The sequence below is a fragment of the Acinonyx jubatus genome, chromosome D2 (genome assembly GCF_027475565.1).
Source record: "Acinonyx jubatus isolate Ajub_Pintada_27869175 chromosome D2, VMU_Ajub_asm_v1.0, whole genome shotgun sequence".
NCBI lineage: Eukaryota > Metazoa > Chordata > Mammalia > Carnivora > Felidae > Acinonyx > Acinonyx jubatus.
The window spans coordinates 67,276,817-67,301,817 of NC_069393.1; the positions used below are offsets into that span (position 1 = coordinate 67,276,817).

The 25,001-nt window shown below is 37.6% G+C and overlaps 1 long non-coding RNA gene across 3 annotated transcripts in view; it reads right to left on the reverse strand.

Moving 5' to 3' along the window:
• LOC113600124 (uncharacterized) overlaps positions 1–22,834 on the reverse strand; it is a 121,855-nt gene extending 99,021 nt beyond the window's left edge. For all 3 annotated transcript variants that reach the window (XR_008292159.1, XR_008292158.1, XR_003421078.2), the window contains exons 1-2: positions 22,708–22,834; positions 16,776–16,847 (exon numbers count right to left, since the gene is read on the reverse strand). This is a non-coding gene — a long non-coding RNA (uncharacterized LOC113600124). The remainder of the gene's footprint in view (positions 1–16,775; positions 16,848–22,707) is intronic.
• Between the last annotated feature and the right edge of the window lie 2,167 nt (positions 22,835–25,001).

Consider the following 25,001-nt stretch of genomic DNA (forward strand, 5'->3'; position numbering starts at 1 on the left):
GCAGATTGTTGTGTTAATCCTCAGCTCAGTTTCCTAGGTGTGCCAAATGGTTTGGTGCTGATCTAGCTGCATTTCAGGATGAGACAGGCTGAGGGTGTCCATGCTGCTCCACCATCTTCACTAGCTCTATTTATTTATTTTTGAGAGTGCAAGTGGGGGAGGGGCAGAGAGTGAGGGAGAGAGAAGATCCCAAGCAGACTTGGCACTGTCAGTGCAGAGCCTGATGCAGGGGTCAAATTCATGAACCATGAGATCATAACCTGAGCTGATGTCAAGAGTCAGACACAGCTGACTGAGCCACCCAGGCTCCCTTGTCTTTAGGATTTTCTGGGTCACATTATCATGATCACATCATCAGGAAAAAATAGATAGCTGTGTCTCTCCCAATGTTTATACCGATTTTTTCATTTTCTTATATCGATTAATAATCTTGATAGCAGGCGTTGTTATTACCATAAATGGTCTATTGTTTTACTTTTTAGACTATTATATGCTACTGGGTGTGGGGGAATATTATATTTAAGTTACTTCATTAACCAGTTTCTAATATACTTAGTAATTTTCAGAAATGACTATATATTTTAAATGCCTGTATTTGATACTGGCAAGTTTATATGTATTTTCCTCTTATACTGGAATATATTAAGACTCTTCTGGCTTGAACTATCCACACATTTCCCAAAATAAATCTTTTTAGTTGTATTGTAATATTCTTTTGATACACTGTCAGATTCTCTTTGCTAATAGCTTATTTAGAATTGCTATATTTTAAATTATGATTGAGATTAGCCTGTAGTTTTCTCTTTTGTACTGTATCTATCAGGTTGGGTATGAATATAATGTTGGTTTCATAAAATTAAGTGGGAACATTTACATTTTTATAAAAGAAAAGCTCAAATAACTTTGGAAGTATTTCTTCTTTTAAGTTAAAGAACACTCACTCTTGAGACCATCTGCTCTTGGTGCCTTTTCAACGGTAGATATTTGCATGCCTTGCCAATCTCTGTGGCAATTGATCTATATAAGTTTTTGATTTATTTGGTCATTGTTGGTACTTCAGCTCATATTTTGAGATTTTTTTGTTTAAAAATTATGATTTCATGATGTTTCTCTGTGCTGTATTGAATCTCTTCAAATAATTTTGTTTTTGTTCTTGTTGACCAATAGGTCTATATTGCTGGACACCTATTCTATTTCAACTTCCTCGCTCTGGCTCTTGAGTCCCCACAGATGAGTTGTTTTGTTGCCTTACCAGGTCTCAAGCTTTTTATTACTTTATTCTTTACTCAAACCTGTACTGTTTCTTATTTACAAATGGAGCTAGGCAACAGCACATGCGCAGCCAAGGCTCTTGGTCATCCTGATTAACTTAAGATGCAGCTCAGAACACAAGACATCTTAAAACAAGGCTATACTTAAGCAAAATTAAAATTTATCCGTTGAAATGGATTGTGCATCTTAAACAAAAGCATATTTTAGAGATCTAACGTCCAACCTAATGATGTGTACTTTTAAAAAGATTGTATCCTCCTTGTTTGATCATTTCTTTGCAGGTTGGCTTTGTAGGGGCCCAGGGCAGGCTGCCCTAAAATGTGCCACAATGGCTTAGTGACTTTTTGAATTGAAGCTATGTGACAAACAACCAGTGCAGGGACAATCAAATCCTCTCCTGTCCCCCTTAAGCAGGAAACAAATCTCCCATATGAAAAACACCCTCTCCGTATAATAACTAAAAAGACATCCTTATCACCAGAGACAGGGACTTTAAAGTTTAGATAGCTGTAGAAATAAGCCTTGTTACTTTTTTACTAATCTACTACCTCAGCCCGAATTCCACTTAAAATTCTTTACTAATTAAAGCTCTCAAACACCTGTTTCCCTTATTCTGTAAATTCTTCAATAAGTTATTGTCTCTTTGTCTAAAACTTATAAAAACTGCTTCCCTTCATCATTTTTTCAGGCCTCAATTTCAGTACTAGAACTCCATGTGCACCTAATAAAATTTTGGGGTTTTTTTCTCCTGTTAATCTGTCTCATGCAAATTGAATTCTTAGTCCAGCTGGAAGGCCCTGAAGGGTAGGAAAAGAATTCTCCCTTTCCTACAGCTTCTTTGATCCTCCCTTTACTAATTCATGTCCATTGACAAGAAGCTGGATATTCATTAAGTAATATAGGTCTGAGTTCTCTCATAATTCCACAGAAGAACATCCAGCAAATCTTATATAAAAGTTCACATTTGTCTCTTCCATATAGTGAGATTTCACATATTATTTTAAAAGGTGATGATTATTTTAATTAATCCATAAATTTTCAGCAAGAGTTTTGCCAGCCATTTTCTGAATTAATATAGAAAATTCAGGTATTTTCTGCATCTGTATGATTTCTTGGGATTGGATATGGGGGAAGTACAGGTGATACCCTGATACCAAGATGAAAGGGCTACCAAATCACACCTTCTTTTTTGGCTTCTGGAGACTTCCTTGGACTGTTTAGAGCTCTGTGACCACAGCATGAAAACCAGAGACCCTAGAAAAAGGTAAAGGACTGAACATGTTTAATAGATAAGAAAATTGGGAACTGCAACAATAGAAGGGGAGGAATTATTCAAACCCATTTGATTTCAAACTCTTGGAACCCCATGGAATTAGCCTGATTCTGACTGAACTTCTCTCTGTACCTTGAGTGTCTTTTGTACTCAAGATATGTGCCTGGCCTTGTAGGGCACAAGAAATCAGGCAGACTCACCTTTGCCTTCAGGAACCAGGTGATATGGGAAAGGTATGAGAATGCAGAGGGAAAAGATGAATTCCAGGAGTGCTTCATGGGCAGGACATTCCCAAAGAGGAAACATAAACAAAAGTATGGGGAAATGTAGGTGGCTTGTGTGTATGGCTTGACTGTGATGTGCATAAGTGGAAAGTATGAAGAAATCAGTACTAAGACAGGAAAGGTAGCTTAGAATCAGATAATTAAGGGCCCTGAGTGGCACAGAAATTTTGGTCTAATATGGGGTTGCAAAGAAGACAAGGTCAAAAGATCTGCTCAAATTGGCCAAGTCCTCATACCATCTTCTGGTGTGAAATTGTCCGGGTGATCCCACTGCTCCCTAACAAAGGCCACCTTGCTTTCTTTCATCGTGGTCCCACCTTCCAATAAAGGTGGCTACAATATTCAGGGCTGTAATCTTTAGACACTCCTTGCTTATACCAAAACTATAGCCACCTTAAACCAGTGTTTTTCCTACTCCTGTATTTCATTACTGCCTCACTCCCACCCTGGTCTGGGGCTGTAAATCAGGTGTGCCCCTCCTACCTCTAACTCTGCACACTGAGGATGACTCAAGGTAATACTCCCAGCCCTTTAGTCTACCTGAATCTTAGAATTCAACTGCAGAGCAGAATCTAGAAAATTCTCTGTGAAGAGAGGCCTTAAACAATACTTCCCAGAAGACAGACTGGACTTTCAGCTTCAATTTTTTCCTAGCCACAGTATATTATTGAAGGAGTAATGTTTACAATTTTTAAAAATAGAAAGACAAATTATGTTTCTAGTATGTCACATGCAGTAAAAAAAGAAAAGAATGCAGACAAATGGGAAGATTCCTTTACTGTATTTGTCTTGTGTTTTTGTTTATATCACTCCTTAGGGTGATATCAGACCTTAGGGTCTGGGCCATTCAAAGCTTTGTCTGTTCTACACATCCCTGTGGACAGCTGGTCTGTGGAAATGCCCATAGTAGCTCCCCATAGGTAGTTAAAAGTTGGAAAAATATTCCTTTTATATGTTGACATTTGGACATACTAAAGCTACATTTTCATTTTCTAGCAGGGACTTATCTTGAAAGATTGGGGACTTGTGCTTGGAAAACATATTTCCTCTCAACAGAAAAGATAGTGTAAGTAATAACACCCTACAGGAACTGATTATTTCAGGTGTAAAATACAAATTCCATGGAAAGTGATGGTTTTGAGAATAAGAATAAAAAGTCTATATTATCAGTCCATCTTTTTCCACTGTGCAACAAAGGATCCCATTATCTGAATCCTGTTTTTAGCAACTTACTTTTCCTTATGGAAGACATGACAGTTCATTTTGAATGAGCGTTTGGAAGTCTTCTGAAATCAACTAAGACTATAACTACCAGCTAAAATAGCAACTATTCATTCTACTTTTTATTAATCAACTAATTACATTTATTTATTCATTGGATAGCTAAACATTTTATGTTATGAAAATATAAAATAATAATGATATGAAATTCTAGTAGTTTATAGTCTGATTTATAGAGATAAGATATATAGACATACAACTATGACACAAAAGAGTATATGATAAGGCCTCATGAATGATGTAGTTAGTTAAATGCTATGGTATGGATCAGGATTTACAAATATAAAAAGCTAGTGGATCCAGCAGGAAGTGAAGGATAGGTAAAACTGCTCTGTGAAACAAGCAATAGGGATTGGTGGGGATTGTGGCAAACTCCGGAGTACTTATACTACGTAATAAGAGCAGCTTATACTCATTTGAACTGTATGTTGTCAGTCAAGAATGTGCGACATCTTCTGCCAATTACTTTATTTTCCAGAAGAATCCAATGATCTGGATTGTAAAAATATCTAAATAAAAAAATCTAAATATATAAAAATATCTAAAATCTAAATTCAGAAATATCTTAAATAAATAAATAAGTAGCCCTATGTAAATCTTCAAGCCAAATGAAATGTGTCTGAATGCCACAGTGAGCCCAAAGCCACCAGGTTTCAAACTCTTTTTATAGTCATTTAGAGAAGGAAGTAATTACAGTGTGATGGATAGAACATGGGCTTGGGAATCAAGAAATTATGAGCTAAAATAAGTTACTTAACTTTGCAGAGCACTATCTGTCAAATAATAGGTAATTCACAGAGTTGTTGCAAGGCTGAAATGATAGAACATACACAAAGTATTTATTATTGTTTCTGGGAATTTCAAATAATCATTCACTCTCTCTCTATCTCTGTCTCTCTGTCTCTCTTACACACATACACACACACACACACACTCATGCTCACGTTTTGGAAATCTTGAAGACAGGAAGATCTATGGTTTCTCTATTTATCCTCTAATTGCATGGAAATGACTGACACATTCAGACTAGAAGTTGAATTAAACTGATCACTAAACCTAGTGAAACAATCACTCTACTATAGTGCTAAGTTCTTATTAATTGGTAGTTAAACCTAGAGGGTTGATCAGATTCAGGTTGGGTTTTGTCATTTTTGAGGCTGTGAGTCTGCTTTACAAGTGAACTTCCATTAGGAAGCACATTACGTTTACTTATCTCTTTTTGTTATGGTAGATGCCATTGATAATCCATATCTGGAACCATTAATTCAAAAGGGGTTATAAATTGGTGATTTGTAATTCTATTATTCCTTCTTTATTTTTAGCTGAAAATGTCAAAAAAGAAAATTTTTCTCATTTACTATTTTGTCATCCTGAGGTATAAATTTTGAGGAAAGACAATATAAATCTTGATTCTTTAATTACTAGTTTTCAAAATAATGGATAGTCCTTCACCACCTTGAAATAAATCAACAATGATTTTATTGTTTTTTATCATTGTCATTTCATTAATACTATCAGTATGAATTCATGAATGCCAACAAATTGAACGTCATTTAGTCTATTGCAGTTATTATTCTTACTGATGGACACATTTCTCCTTTGGTCAGTAGGAACTTAATCATATTGGGTCCTATGTTCTTTTGTAATGATGCTAATTGACTCTGATATCTCCATTGCTTTCTGTATGATAAAATATTTCAGGATCTTTTGAACACTTTCTTCCATGGTCCTAGAAAGATTCACATTTTCCAAGATCCTTGTCCTTTTGATGGAAATGATACTTAGGAATTACAATCTGGGCACTTGTGGTGCTTATTACTACTGAGTTGGTCATGATTTCTAGTAATTTTATTTGACAGAACTAAAATAAAAAACTATGATTTTTAAGATACACCATATAATGAGATTGTACTAATTCTTCCAATCCAAATTTAGAACTACAGAGTTGTACTTAACCTGATAGTTTTACTTAATATCAAAATCACTAAAGTCTCAGTCCTCAAAGACATCAACATAAACACTCTTTGGATTTATTCCTTAAGACACACAAAAACTACCCTGGGATAACATCGCCAATGTTATTGCTGAGATGATATTAAATATTGGGGGTTTGGAGCATTCATTTATCCCCCACCAGAGATACACAGTCAAACATGTTTTCAAATGACTTTGAACACTTTCTTTCTGGTTGATTATTCCACCAGCTTTAAACACAGTCATGTTAGATGTTCATTTTACTTTTGATTTTTAGGAATGGTTTTTTAAAGATAAAATTTTGTTTTATAATTAAGTAAAATGTCTATAAAATCTACAAATAAAGTACTTCAAAGAAGTCTAGCTTATATCCATGGCCCTGATTTTCACTATTGGTCAAAAATTTTCTTAATTTTTTACAGTTTATCTTTCCATTTCTTTAATATAAGTATGCATGTGTTTCCCTCTTCCTTTCTTAGGTAATTCATAACATATTATTGTTATTGTGTCTCCAATACAGTGTTGAATAAGAGTGGTTACAGTGGACATCTTTGATTTGTTTATAATTTTAGGAAGAAAATATTCAATCTTTTACAATTAAGTATGATGTTAACTATAGGTTTTTAAAGGAGTACCTTATCATTTTAAGGAATTTACCTTCTATTTTATGTTGCTGATAGTATTTATCACTACTGGAGGCTGATTTTTTTTTTTTAGTGCTTTGCTCCAACTATAGAGATGATAATATGGTTTTGTCTTTAATTTATTGATATAGTGAGTTATACTGATTGCTTTTTGAATGCCGACCTAACCCTGCATTCCTCAGTAAATCATATTTGGCATGATATATTATCATTTTTCATATTGTTTGATTTGTAAATATTTTAGTGAGTGTTTCTGCATCAATATTTATTACGTATATTACGTATATATTACTGCAGCTTTCTATTCCTTTGATTTCTTGGTCTGTCTTGGTATGAGGGTGACTGTAATCTCATAAAATGAATTTGGAGGTGCTCTTCCCTCTTCTATTCTCTGTGAGAGTTTGTGTAGAATTTGAATTATTTCTTCCCTTAACCATTTTTTTTTTTTTAGAAATTCTAACAAGGCCATGTAGGCCTAAAGTTTTCTTTTTGGAAAGGATTTTAACTATGAATTTAATTTCCTTATTAGATATAAGACTATCCAGGTTAGTTAATTCTTCTTGAATTAATTCTTTGGTCATTTGTATCTTCCAAGCAATTTGTCCATCCCATCCAAGTTGTTCAGTTGATGGACATACAATGGTTTTACTATCCCATTCTTAGCTTTTAGTGTTCATAGAAACTGCAGTGCTATTCCTTCTTTCATTCCTGATATTAGTTATTTGTGTCTTGCTACTTTTCTGAATTTTGTCAATCTTTTCAGATGAGAAGTTGAATTAAACTGACCACTAAAAAATACATAGGATCCAGAGTGTCCTAGGACCTTCAGATCTTACTGTATTTCAATTCCTTTTCATTCACCCATAACTTATGTTTTTCAGAAAATCCTCCCAGTTTTTGCTATTTCTTGTATTGGTTAATCATATTCGCCAATGAGTCCCTATTGAAGATTTTGAGGTACTTATATCCTCAGGGCCATAATAAACTTAATTTTCTTCCTTCTTCTTCCTCCTTCACAGATGCTGATATCCCATCAGTCTTGTCAGTGATTTGTCCCCATTCATTTATATTTAAGGCTCATGTAAACAGCCAAATCACCTAATTTTGCTATAGATGTCCATAGGTCTTTAGTTTCTTTTTAAAAGCTATTCTGCTAATTTAACGGAGGGATTGAGGAAGAAATGAAAAATTACACTTACTGCCACTATTATTCCAGGATGTATAGTTACTTTTTGTTGACCTTTAATTCCAATAGAATGGCTATCATTTACTGAGTGACTACTCTAGACCAAGCACTTTGCATATGTTACTACTATATATATAGTTATATATATATATATATATATATATATATATATATATACACATATATATGTATATATATGTATATATATGTATATATAGAGTTATATAGAGTTATATATAGTAATATATAGTTATATATATTACTATATAGTTATATTTTATATATATGTATGTATGTGTGTGTGTGTAATATATATATATTTTAACCAACCTTGCAGCATATTAGTTCTAATTTAGAGACGAAGTGATTGAGACTTACCCATCTAAGATTTCACAGCTAGGTAATGGTAGAGTTTGAACTTAATCTTTTAGACATCAATGACTGTGCTTATTTTACTGTATCATATTGCTGCTTTGCATAATAATATCAGTGCAAGCCACAGTGGTGCCAGGGTACAACTCTGACTTGCTTATACAATCTTCCGTTGACCCTGTTGGTTTACAGTCACTCATTCAATCAATAAACATATATTGAGCTTATTTTATGTGCCAACAACTGATGTAATGACCCAGATATAACGAGTATCATCAATAAGAATTCTGCCTTCATGTTAAATAACTTATGACATGTGTTTTAATATTAACAGGTCCTACTAAATAGTAACAAGATAGCAAGTCTGATGACTCCAAAGGCAAGAGAAGAGAGCTTGGGCTGCAGTGATAGAAATACCTTGAAGAAAATAAAATTTAACTGACTTGAAGGGCATGATGTGGTTCATTTATTGGACTTGGGTGTTCAATGGGACCAGAGGTAGAGAAAGGTTAGTAATGTCATCCCTGGAGATACCATAGGATGGAAACTAAGGAGTAATATTAGTGTAGTTCAGTAATGGGAAACAAAATTATTTGAAACATTAAAAAATCGTATTTATAAATAGTCAAGAATTAGATCAGCAAAAGAAAGTGGCAAGCACTCTAGGTCATAAAGCATAATAGAAAAAGCACAGATGTGGGAAATGCTGTGACCAAGTCAGAGGACAATGGGGAAGTGAGTTTATGGGAAGAGGTTGGTGCTATATGAACTTTGAATGCCAGTTTGATTACTGACTTCCTGACCTTGCACAAGTTATTTAGCTTAAGGCTCAGTTTTGTTGTCTCTAAAATAAGGATAGTAAAAACACTTCTTCATAGGGTTTAGCATGGATGAAATGAGATGAGTAGATAAAACACCCAGCCTAGTGCTTGCCACATGTTAATTACACATTACATTTTTATGATGGTGCTAGAAATAGAGATAATGATGACAATGGGGCCGATTCTGGATCAAGCTAAAGATCAAGGTATTAGAATTTTGTCCCATAGGTGATGGGAGCTGCTAAAGGGGAGAGTGTAAGGATGAATTTGGCTATATCATAAGAATGCATTAGCAATTATAGACCATAAAGGCAGGGCGATGGCTAAAATTTCTATCTGACAAAAATTCAGACATGAAAAAAGAATGTGGAAAAAAGACAGTAGTGTACATTTTTCTCTCCAGTGAGGACACCCTGTTTTTATTTTTTTAACCTGGGGTTTTGTTTTTACCAGGTTTTTTTTTTAACTCTGGTTGAGTATATAAATTGTTATCTCAAGGATATTTTCCCACTGACTCAGAAACAATATCAAATTATCCTTTTCTGTCAGGTTTGGAATTCTTATCCTATAAAGTATTCAATTCCAGGCAGCAAATTTAAAATCCAATAAATAGAGATTTAGGAGTGACTATGAGATCTTTAATGTTCTTCCTCAACCAATACTATAAGGACTGAAGACAGAAATGCAAATTGGAGGTGTATTTTGCCTAAACAAAACACTTCCCAATCACTCTCTAGTTCTTGTGGAACTTCCCTGAAAGGAGGTGAAAAAAAGGTCTCCAGTCTAGGGACCCTTTTGCACTGCTGGAGGGAATTCAAACTGGTGCAGCTACTCTGGAAAACAGTATGGAGGTTCCTCAGAAAACTGAAAATATGACCACCCTACGACCCAGCAATTGCACTACTAGCGATTTATCCAAAGAATACAGGAATGCTGATTCGAAGGGGCACATGCACCCCAATGTTTCTAGCAGCACTATTGACAATAGCCAAGGTATGGAAAGAGCCCAAATGTCCATCAACTGATGAATGGATAAAGAAGATGTAGTGTATACACACACACACACACACACACACACACACACACACACACACAGGAATATTATTTGGTGATGTAAGAGAATGAAATCTTGCCATTTGTAACAACGTGTATGGAACTAGAGGCTCCTTTCATATGCTAAGCAAAATAAGTCAGAGAAAGACAAATATACGATTTCATTCATATGTGGAATTTAAGAAACAAAACAGATGAACATAAGGTAAGGGAAGCAAAAATCATATAAAAACAGAGAAGGAGACAAACCATAAGAGACTCTTAAATACAGAGAACAAACTAAGGATTGCTGGCTGGATGTTGGGTGCGGAAATGGCAAAATGGGGGGGCGGTGGGCATTAAGGAGAACACTTGTTGGGATGAGGACTGGGTGTAATATGTAAGTGATGAAACACTAAGTTCTATTCCTGAATTCATTATCACACTACATATTAACTAACTTGGATTTAAATTTAAACAAACAAACAAACAAACAAACAAACAAACAAGCTTTGAAATAAAAAAAAAGAAAAAGAAGTCTCCAGTCTTGTGGGACCAAGTAATGAAGCCAAACTGGTGAAGTCCCTCGATGGCCAATTTCTATAGCTGAACGGGAAGAGATAAATATATTCAGCTTAGGAAGAGTGATTCAACACCTTGCTTTTTGCACATAGTTCAACAACAACAAGATATTAGTTTTACTTTGTTTAATCACCAGCAGGATGATTGCTTTGATATATTCTCTAGAAGTAAGCATGAGCTCTCACTAAATCACCCACACATCTTTTCCTGGGCCCACTTTTGATCAAAAGTATATGTTTATAGGCTGGAAAATGGGGGGGGGGGCGGGAATCAGTCTGTATATGGTCCATAGGGACTGGTCTGTGTCTAAGAAACTAGATGTTAGATAAATGACTTACATCACTACTCTGCTGTGATAGTGCTCTAAAAAATGTAATTTGATCTGGTTTTCTTATGACATGGACCTGATTAGTGAGAGATCTTTCAAGCCTCATTCCTACTACTAACATAAACTTCCATTCTTGTCCCAGACAGCAGTCAAAATCAAAATCACAAGAAGATACTTTTTCATCCTGGATCTGAGCCAGGCAGTTATTCCATGCACACTGATAGTGCCAAATTGACCCTTATTCATTTAATCTACAAATATTTATTGAGGTCTGAATCTGAAACAGGGACCCTGCTTGGAGCTGGAGAAATAACAGTTTGATAGAAGAGATGGAACTTGACTGTCTCAGGATGGGTATGTGGCCTCCATACATTTGTCACAGACTGTCCTTCATTCATTTATGCTTACAGTCTCCAGTTGGGCAGCTCCATACTTTCTTCCTCTTGCCATACTAGATACTTGGCTTATTTTCCTAATCATTTCATATCTAATCCCAAAGAGGAGCTACTATTTTACTAAATTACTCTAAATTTCCCAATCCTAATTAATATGGTGATAAAAGTCTAAATACTCTCATAGCTCAACAAAATGTAGGTCTGTAAGGACACCTTATTTGCTTAGCAACAAATGGCATTTTAATCTAGAAAGCATTTATGTTACAATGGTTGCCCTTTTAAATCTTGTTTCTATTGTCAGGAAAAAGAAACCCTCTAGAAACATTAGCTATTACTGCTCAATAAAAAAGGAAGTTTTGTGGTACTTCTGAATCATTAGTTATATATATATATATATATATATATATATATATATATATATATATATATATATATATATATATAAAACTATTCTCTGAGTCCATGCTATTTTATTGTGTATATAATGACAACAATCTTTAAAAATTAATATCATTGCCAATATGTGGAATAATAATAAAATCTGGTGCAGTGCTCTAAATACGCAGGGAAAAGAAAAGCCAGCTCTGGGGAGGATATGGTCTTGCCTCTGTGCCTTAGAGCCTGCTGCTGTCATGCTGGGAGAGAAGCATGGAGAAGGACCAGAGATATGGTATACTCCTCAGCAAAGCCCAGCCTGGAAGGAGACCTACTACAACCTGGAACAAATAGGCCTGTATATGAATTACCCACCCTTGCTTCTCCCTGTTTTGTGGGACCTGACCTACCTCCCAGGTAATTCTCCCAGGAAAACTGAAGCCTGGGGCCTAACAAGGAGACACAGATGGGTAAAAGAACTGTGAACAAAATACCATCTCATAAAAGGGAACTCTTCCTTCTGCATAGCTTGAAGTTATGGCTGTTGATACAACTGCCCAAGAAATGTCCTCCTGTGGACTCCTGGTCTAGAACCTTTACTACAGAAGCACCATTTTACTACACTTTGTACAATCAGGAAAGACCTCTGTCCCTTTTCTTACAGTGTAAGAAGCTAGGAAGTCTTTCTAATTTTTCTGGATAAGATTAGGTCTGCCTTAAGGCCAAGAGAAGGATAGGGACATGAGAGACAGTCATGTGGTGAGAGCCATTGTGTTTCCTCTGAAGGTGGGAGTCTCCTGTTCTTTCGCTCCATGATGACTCCGCAAACATTCCTAGTGATAGACCCCCTGGTTAGAGAATCCAGAACCTCTTCTCAGGTCTCCCCTCACCATTTCCTTGCCAAATGAAGACATTTACAAGCTTCTATGACACAGTCCACTAGGGGAAGAGTACTTCTCTTTGTAACTAGAGGTTGTATGTGCTGGAGGTGGTCACCTCTCATCCAATGCAGCAGTGAAGCCTATCAGTTCCATTTGAAAAATGTTTCTAGAATCTGAAGTCTTCTCACCCTTACCACCTCCTCTGCAGGACCTTGATCAAGCCATCATCATCTCTTGCTTCAATTATTGCCTTACTCTCCTTACTGACCTCTTGGTTTTTATACTTGCCTCCTAGAGTATATTGTCCATTTCAAAGCCAGAATGATTCCATCACACTGTAATTCTGATTGTGTCATTCTTCTGCCTCGGGAGCTCCAATGACACTTCCCTTTTCAGAATTAAACACACAGTTCATTTCATAGTCTCAGATGTCCTTTATGACCTGGCTCTCTTTTCCCCCTGATCTCATCTCCTTCCAGTTTATAACTTGGTGGATTCATGCCAGCTACTCTGGTCCTCTTGCTGCTCCTCAAACATGGTAGCACCCTCTCATCTTAGAACTTTCACACCCACTATTCCCTCTGCCTAGAAGGTTCCTTTCCTAGATATCTAATGGATAGGTACCTACCCAAGTAGAGGGAACAATTCTCTCTGTTGCTCCCTTTTTTTTTTTCTCTCTAGCTGCTCCTTGCTGGAGCCACAGCAGCCACTGGACTCCCTACTGGTCCTTCAACACGTTGAGACTTATCCTATATCCATGCTTTCTTGCTTTCACTGATTTCTCTGGGATACTAATCCCCCAAACATTTGGCTGTGTCACTCACAACCATACTTCATTTATATCTCTGTACAAATGTCACATTCTGAGAGAGGCTTACCTGACCACATCTTCTAAAAGATACCACTCCAAAGAAAACAGTCAACAAAACTAAAAGACAACATATGGAATGGGAAAAGATTTTTGCAAATGACATATCTGATAAAGGGCTAGAATCCAAAATCTACAAAAAACTTATCAAACTTGACACCCCAAAAAACAGACAACCCATTTAAGAAATGGACAGAAGATATGAACAGACATTTTTCCAGAAAAGACATGTAAATGGCTAACAGATACATGAAAAGGTACTCAACATCACTCATCACCAGAGAAATACAAATCAAGACTATGATGAGATACCACTTCATACATGTCAGAATGGCTAAAATTAACAACATAGGTAACAACAGTTGTTGGCGAGGATGTAGAGTAAGAGGAACCCTTTTACACTGTTGGTGCGAATGCAAACTGGTGCAGCCATTCTGGAAAACAGTATGGAGATTCCTCAAAGTTAAAAATAGAACTATCTTATGACCCAGAAATTGCACTACTAGGTATTTATTCAAAGGATACAGGAGTGCTGATTTGAAGGGGCACATGCACCTTGCCGTTTATAGCAGCACTATCAACAATAGCCAAAGTATGGAAAGAGCACAAATTTCCATTGACTGATGAATGGATAAAGAAGATGTGGTATAGATACACACACACACACACACACACACACACACACTGGAATATTACCCACCCATCAAAAAGAATAAAATCTTGCTATTTACAATTATGTGGATGGAGCTAGAGTGTACTATGTGAAGTAAAATAAGTCAGTCAGAGAAAGTCAGTCATATGAAATCAAATCCCAAATGATTTCATTGATATGAGGAATTTAAGAAACAGAACAGGTGAACATAGAGGGGCAAAAAGAGAGAGGTGAACCATAAAACAGACTCATAACTCTAGAGAACAAACTGGGAGGGTTCCTGGAGGGGAGGTAGGCAGAGGGATGGGTTAAATGTGTGATGCATATTATGGAGGGTACTTGTTGTGATAAGCACTGGGTGTTGCATGTAAGTGATGAGTCACTAAATTCTACTCTTGAAACTATTATTACACTATATGTTAAGTAACTAAAATTTAAATAAAAACATGAAACATTAAAAAATAAAATAAAATAAAATAAAATAAAGGTACAACTCCTTTCTCCTATAACTCTTTGTATCTTTTACTTTGCTTTTATTTTTCTCTTTAGCATTTGTTCCTGTATGTTTACTTGTTTCATTGTCTGTATCCCTCCATATGAATTCTCATGAGAGTAGGGACACTTTTTTTCTCTACCATCTTACTTATGAAATGAAACATTAATAAGTATTTGTTGAATCAGTGAGCTGACAGGTAAATGAGTGGCCCTATGAAATAGGTATAAATGCACATTTTGCAAATGAGAAACTAAGCATGAGTTGCTAACCCAACACAGCTAGTAATTAGGGCAGAAGAGATTTAAACACAGATGGAGACTGGACAAAATTAAGGAAGTCTTTGAATTTTTTGTATTCTACATAATGGAACAATAAAGCTATTCAGCTATGAATGTGTACTATTCTTCAAGAAAAGAGAAGAAAGACCTAAAAGTGGTTCAGAGATCCTCAGGGTTATTCCCTGGATTTCAAAAGGTGGGGCCACCTCCTTCGTTTCAAAAGGCCAAACAGCATACACCAGAAAACTTGGGGGACAAGAATGGCCTGCAGAGCCTTAGGGACAGGATCAATGCCCTGGTGGACCTGAAAGGTGGGGGATTAAACCAAAGAGGATTAGTAGTAAGGTTTAAAGTCTGTTAGAGTTTTTTGTCTTGCTGGTTTTGGGAATTACTTAGAATGTGCTCCTCCTTTTTAATTTCTCCCTTTTGGAATGGGAATGTCTCCCTTTTGGAATTTCTCCCTTTTGAAATTGGAGCGTCTATCCCATTAGTCTGTTCCACCATTCTATTTTAGAAGCACATAATTTGTCACATTTCACAGTTCACAGCTGGAAAGGAATTTTGCCTCAGGATAAATCATATCTCAAGCCTCACCAATACCTGATTTAGAAGACATTTAGATGAGACTTTGGACCCTAGACATTAGAGTTGATAATGGAATAAATTAGGACATTTGGGCCTATTGTGATGAAATGAATATATTTTGCAATAGAGAAGAACCAGGAGTGGAATGTTGTAGACTGAATGTTTGTATCTCCCCCAAATTCTTATGTTGAAGCCTTACCCACAGTGTGACTATATTTGGAGATGGGGTCTGTAAGGAAGTAATTAAGGTTAAGTGAGGTCATAAGGGTGGGGCCCTGATCCCAACAGGATTAGTGTTCTTGTAAGAGGACACACAAGAGAAATCATGTGCTCTCTCTTTCATCTCTTTGTCTCTCTCTATCTCTCTCTCGTTCTGAGCACACACTAAGAAAAAGCCATACGAGCACACAGTGAGAAGGTGGCCATCTGCAATCAAAGGGAGAGCTTTCACCAAAAACTGATTTTTTCTGGTACTTTAATCATGAACTTCTAAATTTCAGAACTGTGAGAAAATAAATTTCTATTGTTTAAGACACCAAGTCTGGCATTTTGTTATGGCAGCCCAAGCAGATTGTGACAACATTTCAACCACATCACTCTTGGAATTGTGATTCAGAATTATGTCTCTGAGAAGAGACTTCCTTTCAATACCATTCATAATATTGCCCGCAATTGTTCTCAAACTACTTTGGCTTTACATGCACGTGAATGTGCATGCACAAGAATGAATAAGGGTGTCTACCTTTACAAAGAAAGTTTTGATGAAATAACATTTCTATTCTTTGTCCTACAAAATAGAAATGACTCCAGAAAAGTGGCTAAGACTTTCAACAAATACTAAGCTTTTCACCTGACTGCAATACCTTCTCAGAGACTTCTCTCTTTCCAGTTGGACTCTGCCTATTAAGCCTACCTTCTTAGCACAATTTCCAATCTATCCTCCATCCTTATTAGCTGAATCCCTTACCATCTCTCACCTGGAAAATTGCTGTAGCCTGCTAAGCAGCCTCCTAGGCCCCCTTTGCCTCCAAATTCAGTCCAACTCATCATCATCCATCCTGATGCACGGTCTTTCTCATCATTTCTCTCCTCTGCACAAAATCCTCCACAGGCTCCACATTATAAAACAGTAGGTTCCAAACTTGGTGTACTGGTAATGTGGGATATTTCTAAAAATATCTAGTATGAAGTCCTACCTCTAGAAATTCTGATTCAGTTGGGTGATTCTATTGCAGAAATCCTGAGGTCCACAATTTGGGAAAGCAATGCTGGAAGACAAATTTCAAAATGCTTGTATAAATCATGGGAATAAAGGTACAGCATAGGGAGTACAGTCAGTGGCATTGTATTAGCATTGTATGGTAACAGACGGTGGCTGAATTTGTGGTGAGTTTGGCATAATGTATAGAGTTATTGATTTACAATGTTGTATACCTAAAACTAATGTAACATTTTATGTCAAATATATTCAATTAAAAAAATCACATTTCTTAGCACGGATATCTGTAATCTGGCCCCTTCTTGTCTCCCAGGGATCATTTATGGGTCTGTCCTCATCCTCTATCCATTGTCCTCTCTTCCAGCTATGCTGAACTACCTTCAGTTCCCAGAAACTGTCCTGCTATCATAGAATTTATGTCTTTGCCCCATTGGAGAATGCTACCTTTCATCCAACTTGTCTGGTTGATGAACGCCTACACATCTTTCACCGTGTGAAGGTATTTCTGATGGCTGCCATGCTCTCCAGGTAGAATTGATTGCTCTCTCCTTTCTGGTTGTATTTTTTCCTTGTGGGCCTCTCTCACAGCTCCTCTAACATCTTATTACACGTATATGTTTTCTTAAGAGATTAGAAGTTCCTTGAATTCAAGGACCATGCCTTATTCTTCTTTATAGCCAGGCATCTAGTATTGTTCTTGGCACACAGAAAGTGCTCGATAGGTATATGAGTTAAAGAATGAATGCAAAAGTGATACAATTTTTACAATGTGTGTATTCTTCCAGATCAGATTAAAACTGGGAGTCAATTTCCTCCAGACAATGAATAACGGAGAAAAACAAAGCCATAGTTTCATAAACTGGAAAGTCATGAGAACTGAGTCCTCAGCAGCCTGGGGTAACTCAGTTACCCTGAAACTTTAAGTTTTGGGGAGCCTGTCAAATGCAGATTCCTATGACAGTCTCTCAGACGGTCCAATTCTGAAGGCCTGTGGTGGGGGCCAAAAAACTACATTTCTTTTTCAGGATTTCTGTCCTGGTACCTCAGTAGATAATTTATTATTGACAGTCACTTCCGTTAAGATTGCAGTCTCAATTTTATTTTATTTTATTTTTTATTTTTATTTTTTGGTAAGAATATGTTTATTTTTTTCACAATCTTAATTTTATTCCTTAATTACTATATGACTTCTTTTTTCAATATATGAAATTTATTGTCAAATTGGTTTCTATACAACACTCAGTGCTCATCCCAAAATGTGCCCTCCTCAATACCCATCACCCACCCTCCCCTCCCCCCCCCCCATCAACCCTCAGTTTGTTTTCAGTTTTTAAGTCTCTTATGCTTTGAAAAACTACTTTTTAAACACGTGTCTTAGACTTCAAGGGGTTTCCATACAGATGATTTCAGGAGCTTAGGACTGTGGCTGTCCCAAAGGTTTGTTTCTCTATGAGAAGAAAGCAGCCAAAGCCTGATGCAAACCTTAAATCCTGCAAGCCAACACTCTGGTGCCCACTAGTATTAATATGATATAATTATGCTTTGCTATGACTTGAGGACATTCTGCCCCCCCCCCCCAAACAGGAGGTTTAGAGTTGTCAAGCCCTGGTTCATGTGAAAGGATTGTTGTTAAGATGTTAATTGTCGACCATAGTTGGCAAGAGTGTAAGACTCTTGAAGGGTTAATGGCCCAAGCCAGTGCTTTGCTCAAGCAGCCATCCAGTATGTACACTCTCAGGTGTGCAGGGCCCACAACTTTCCATCTATCTTCCAGCACAGAAGCTCCCGGAAGCGTGGCACCAGGCCTGTGACACCGTGATCCCTTTCAAAAATGGAACTTCATTAGAATCTCTTTCCCATCCCTGTGACTCTTCCTCTTTGACCTTTGGAAGTAAGAAATCTCAATCTCATAAAACTGCCAGGAACATTTCTCTGTTCCATTGCTAGTCAACAATAGGAAATTGCATAAGGGCCAGCCCCTCCTGACATTATCCTGGCCCTTCTGCTTCCAGGCTTAGCATAAAAACTAATTTCATCAAAACGGGCAGAACCAAAAATAAATAAATAAATAAATAAATAAATAAATAAATAAATAAATAAAGAGGCGACCTAGACAGGCCTTCTGGGAAGCCCTCCTGCAGAAAGTGAGGTGACGTAAAGTGTCTGTGGGTTTTCCAACCCCAGAGCCCTATTTGGTCTGCTTCCTACACATACTGGTCCTTGCATGGGTGAATAGAACAGAATTAAGAAGGCAGAGCTGGGGAGTGGGGTGAAAGAATTTTATTAACAAAGGAAGTCATGATGGGTTTTACATTTTTCACCTAAACCTGGAGTCAGCATTAATTTAGGGGCACCTGATATATAGGAAAGTAGGTTCTACCAAAGACAAGAGAGAGAACAAGGGGCTGGTTTTATAAACTGGAAGACATTTACCAACATTCCTTGGTATTCTTAGAACATGCTCTGCTCATCTTTACTCCGATTTAGCAAACAAATAACATTTACCAATGGTAGTTACTACATTTTATGTGCAAGGTACTTGGTGGAAGGAACACATTATAAATGCTGTTGTAACTTTCACAGCAATCCAGAAATGTATGTACTACTATTCCCATTTTATAGATGAGGAAATAGATGTTCACAGAATTGCTTGCTTAACCGTCATATTACAGCTAAAACTGGCATATGCCCATTCAAGGAATAGGAAGTCACCCTTGTTTGAGAATCGTGAATACAATTAGCACAGGAAAATTTGACGACAAATATGTTTTAAAGTAAAGAAAAGTCCACAGGAGTGGCATAGGTTGAAATGTCAAATTCAAAAGAACATGATAGCTGTGGGTAGGATGGTCAGAGAATGTTTTGTCCATCCGAGGCTTAAAGAGTAATCGGAGTTTGGTCTGACTGAGAAAAAGGTAAGGACAGGACAGTGGAAGGAATGATGGGGAGAAGGCAGAGGAAGCACTCTGGAGCTCAGAGTGGATACAGTTTGTAATAAAAGCCTTCGGAGAGGGAGTGGACATGTGCCAGCGGTTCTAGAAAAAAAGCGGGACTTTGAGACTTAGGTGACAGAACCTGTGTTTTCATATAGACGATTGGAAAGCTTCAAGGTTTTTGATTGAGTTTATTTTATGTGATTGGGTAGAGAAAGAATTAAGTGAGGGGGGTCTGTTTGGAAAGTCACTTCAGTGGTTGAAGAATGAAGTTCCTCATGGGTGGTAGGTAGAAGGAGATAAAGAAGGAGAGAGAGGGAAAGGGCAACGCTAAGGAAAAACCACCCATGTTTGCTCTCAGGGTCAATGAAGGTTTTGCATCCTGTTTCTGCCATTCACCTGGATTGTAATAAGAAGAAGAATAGCTAACATCTATTGAAAACTGACTATATTCCATACACTGTGCTGGTCACTGCTCTCCATTGCACAGATACATTCTAAGTGTGTTCTACCTGCCAAACATCATCTTAGGCACTAGAGATATAGCTGAACACGACAAAAATGGCCTTTTCTTTTTCTAATTCTGTTCCTACAAATAGGTGCCATTGTTGTCACCATTTTGCAGATAAGAAGATCAAAGTTTTGAGAGGTTGCATACCCAAGGTCACATAAATGGTAAGTGGCAGACTCATGACTCTGGATTCTAAAATCTATGCATCAAACCACTAGGCTTTAGAGCAGAGTGCACATAACTAACTTTTTCGGAGCCATAGTAGTCTCTTCTGTAAAAATGGGGATAAAGAATCTTAACACATGACAGTTTTGTCGATTTATTTATCCACTCATCATTGGTGGCTGATTAGACTACAGAATCTCAAAGAGATCCCAACCCTCCTTTAAATAGGTTGGCACAACTATAGGGATATTTGAGAGCTGTGGGACTGTCCTTATACTCCCTGCATTTTAACAAGGGCCACATTTGGAAGAAAGAAAACAAACAAAGCAGGTATATTCTTTATCTTCATCCTAAGTTCTGATGCCTTCTTGATTCCTCTGGGAGTCAAGGGAAAATAATTATCAGTGTGTGCATCTATTTTATTCTGCAAGTTTAGAAACAGTGCCATGAACACAAGGAAATCCTTATTATAATTATAGCTTTGGAGAGGTTAGTAAGAAGCCACTTTTCTTAGGCTAGACTCTAAGAAAACAGGCCAGAGTCCTCATGACTTGGTTAAGTATGTTGGAGGAGACATCCTATATGGGTAATACGACCTTCTTGGATTATATTTGTACAAGGGAAGAATGGGGAGGGGTCAGAAAATAGCACACAATCCTTGCAATTGAGATTTGCCACTGGGCAACTTTTGTAAGACAGGAAATGCATTTAGAGAAGAAAGCCAACTAAATCATATAACCTTGTGTAGAATACCATTGACCATACCTTCCCACCAGAGCAGATACAGAAAGAGCTGTTAAGAATATAGAAGCCAGTTTCCTTTATTTTTATTTATTTTTAAGTGTATTTATTTATTTTTGAGAGAGAGAGGAAGAGAGTGAGCAGGGAAGGGATAGAGAAAGAGGGCAAGAGAGAATCCCAAGCAGACTCTGCATTGTTAGCACAGAGCCCCAGGCAGGACTCAGACTTATGAACCATGAGATCATGACCTGAGCTGAAACCAAGAATCATTTGCTTAACTGACTGAGCCACCCAAGAGCCCCAGTTTTTTTTAATACAAAAGAAGGAGGTCTTAGATACGAAGGGGACCTCTATTTGAGTAATGCTCATCACTCAGTGAGGTGGGTGGAAGATATCCGTCCCAAGTGAGATCAGGCACAAAGCACAACAACTTGAAGATCAGAAATCATTCCGTGTAATTTTTGCATTATTTAATCCACATTGACTAAGCATTTTTAAAAAATCCTGGTTGGGGCGCCTGGGTGGCGCAGTCGGTTAAGCGTCCGACTTCAGCCAGGTCACGATCTCCCGGTCCGGGAGTTCGAGCCCCGCGTCGGGCTCTGGGCTGATGGCTCAGAGCCTGGAGCCTGCTTCCGATTCTGTGTCTCCCTCTCTCTCTGCCCCTCCCCCGTTCATGCTCTGTCTCTCTCTGTCCCAAAAATAAATAAACATTGAAAAAAAAAATTAAAAAAAAAATCCTGGCGAGGTGGTAGTTATTCAAGAGCAGATTCACGCATGGCAAAAGTGTTCGAATGTGTTCCCTGTTTACTGATACTACTAAAAGGTGGCTTTGATTTCTTATGTAACAACTCTAAACCTTGCTTTCTCATTCATAAAATGTGGACAGTAATGACACTTTATGGGGTTATTATGAGAATTAAGTTAGATAATCTATATACATCAGCAAACCTAGTGTCTGGCAGATAGTAAGTGCTCAGCAAATGCTACCTGTTTTTAGCAGTCACTGCTAGGTGCTGAGCAGGATAGAGTGATTAGCACTATTGATATGCCTGCTGCCCTCTAGGGGCTTAAAGTCTGTCACACTTAACTAATTTTCCAAAGAAGTAGCAACAGGAATGTTATAGGGTATGATTATCATCCAAGGGAACAGTGATCAATTTAAGCAGGGAGAGCCTGGAAAGCTTTCATTAAATAAGCAGATTGGGCCACAACAGAGGGGTGCAAGAAATGGTGCTTGGGGCAGACAGATGAGTGCTAAAAGGTAATGTGCAGTGGCAAGAACGGCCAAGATGGGTGCTGGGATGCATGAGTGCAAAGACAGGAGGAAGCTAGAGGCAAAATCATGGAGGACTCTGGTGCCATTTGGTCCTTCAGTAAATGCCTCCCCCACCCATGCACCAGGCTCTGTGTGAAGTACTATAAGAGAACAAAGAAGAAAAGGACTTTGCTTCAGAAGCCATTTACAAATCACCCTTGCCAAGAGAGGAACGCACAGGACAGTGGCCCAGACTGTGACCCCAAATGAGTTAATTCCCTGCTCTGTAGTTCAGCACCCTCACCTGTGGGCTGGGAGTGTTCATCTTCCCTGGGTACTTCACCTGGAACAGGAGTAAGAGCTGAGAGTATTGGGGACGCGAAGGTAGAGGGGCAGCACGGGAATTGTGACCCACCACTGACATAGTGATGATGGTAAAGGTCATGATTGTGATGATGAAGGAGCTGGAGAAGGTGGAGCTAAATAAGATAAACACAGAAGTATTGTCTGGTCATGACGGCATATCAGATTCAATCATTGAACAAACAGGTATTTAGAACAGGCTGTATTTTGGACACCGTTCTAACATTACAGATACAGTAATAAACCAAAGTAACAGCCTTATTTTTTATTGAGACAAAAACTACACATAGATAAATAGCCAAATCACTATTAGAGTTTTAGATAGCGAGAAAAAAAGTAAAGTGAAGGGACATAAAATTATGAGATGGCAATGACTATGGGGAGGATGATCTGGCCAGCTGAAATCTCTTAGCAAAATTAGAAATCTGTGAAGACTTCACATCAGAAAGGTAGGTGCCTCAGACCCTCCTTCATTTTTATCCTCTGTTGCAATCTCTGTTACTGTAGGCAGTGCATGGTGTCAGTCTTGCGATGGTGTGGCATTTGTGGAGGCTCTGAGCCAGGTGAGAGGATGGCAGTGTGTGGCAGGAGAGATCTTATGGATGAGATTCGGTGAAGCCTATTCTGAACCCAAATGACCAAGCAGTCTGAGCAAACAAAGACCTTGATTGTTTCTTTCCCATAAAACGTTTCTGAAACTTGTCTTCCCTTCCTCCAAGAGTGATTTCTGTGTAAGTTTCAGAAGTCTGGCACGAACTTCAGGCTGGCAACATCAATTTTCACCATGTGAAATAATAACATTGTCATAATTGTCTTTGGCTTTAAAGCTAATGTTATTGTCCTGAGGGAAACCAAGTTGAAGGTGGGTGGAGAAAGACTATTAAAACCCTGGGTTCTTTCTGCGCATACAAAGAACATACAATGACTTCACTTGCCCCAGTTTTGGCAGCCAGGATCCGCTTGGGTAAGTTGAACCCTGAAGTAAACACCTGAATATCATGGGAGCAGGGAACAGAGAAACAGAGGAACTGCAGGGAAGCCCAGATACAATTAGCACATTCTGTAACATTTTAAAGCGTGGTGCATGTCAAAGAAAAGGCTCCATTGGACTCTGGAAGGTCACCAAAAGTAGGGGCCATGTTTTTTTTGCACATTTATATTCCTGTCTTTTAGTACTGCTTCTGGCAAAATAGACCAGCAGGCATTTAGTCATTTGAATGTGGGATGGACTAAAGGGAGGAAGGAACAAGTGACCAGGAGAATAAATTTACAGAAACTGGTGCGGACCAGAAGTGGAAGGAACAGACCAGAGGCGCAATCGTTCCAGGATTCATGTTCACCATCTGGGAAATCCTGGGCACAGTCTCGGCCTTAAGCTTCACTTTCCTCATCTGGGAAATGAAGACAATTATCATATTTACCTGTGAGATCTGTTGTGAGGATTATGAAATGAGATGCAGAATATAAAGTTCTTAAAGCAGTGCCTGGAATGTACATGTGCTCAACAAATGGTCAGTATTAATAATCACATTAGTTACCATGATGATTGCCAGGAGGGCAATATTTTTCAGGACAGAAGAATGCATAACGTGAACATATTTTAGTAAAATGGCTAACCACATAGTTACTTAGCAAGGTTTCTGATCCCTCTACATTTTGTATCCCTCTCACTTTCCCCGACATATAAAGTGGTACACATGTATTTATTGATTACTTAATACGTTTGAGGTGTTAGATGCTATGGGGGATACAAAGAATTATAAAATGTGAGCTTTATCCTCAAGTTGCTTTTACTACTTACAGAGGTAGAGAGACAGACATAAGACACAAACAAAAAAAAAAAAACAAACAATGACATCAAGCAATCCAAACTAAGTATGATAGGGGATCAGAGAAAGCGAGGACTACTCAGAGGCAGAATAATGAAGGATACCAGAGAAATTACAGCCAATTCCACCATTCTAAGAAGCAGATGTTCTTAAACTGGATGATAACTAGACAAAGCAATGAAAATGAAAATTAATAATAAACATTTTAATTTAAAAAACCTGGAAATTCTAAAGTATCATTCTTAATAAACTTCAGATTATAGAGGAAATGAAGATTGCAGTTATAGACATTTAGAAAATAACTACTATAAAAGTTCCACATATCAAATTTATGAGATGTGATCAAAGCCACACTCAAAGGAAATTACATTATCATAGATACATTTATGTTTATATACCAAAGAAT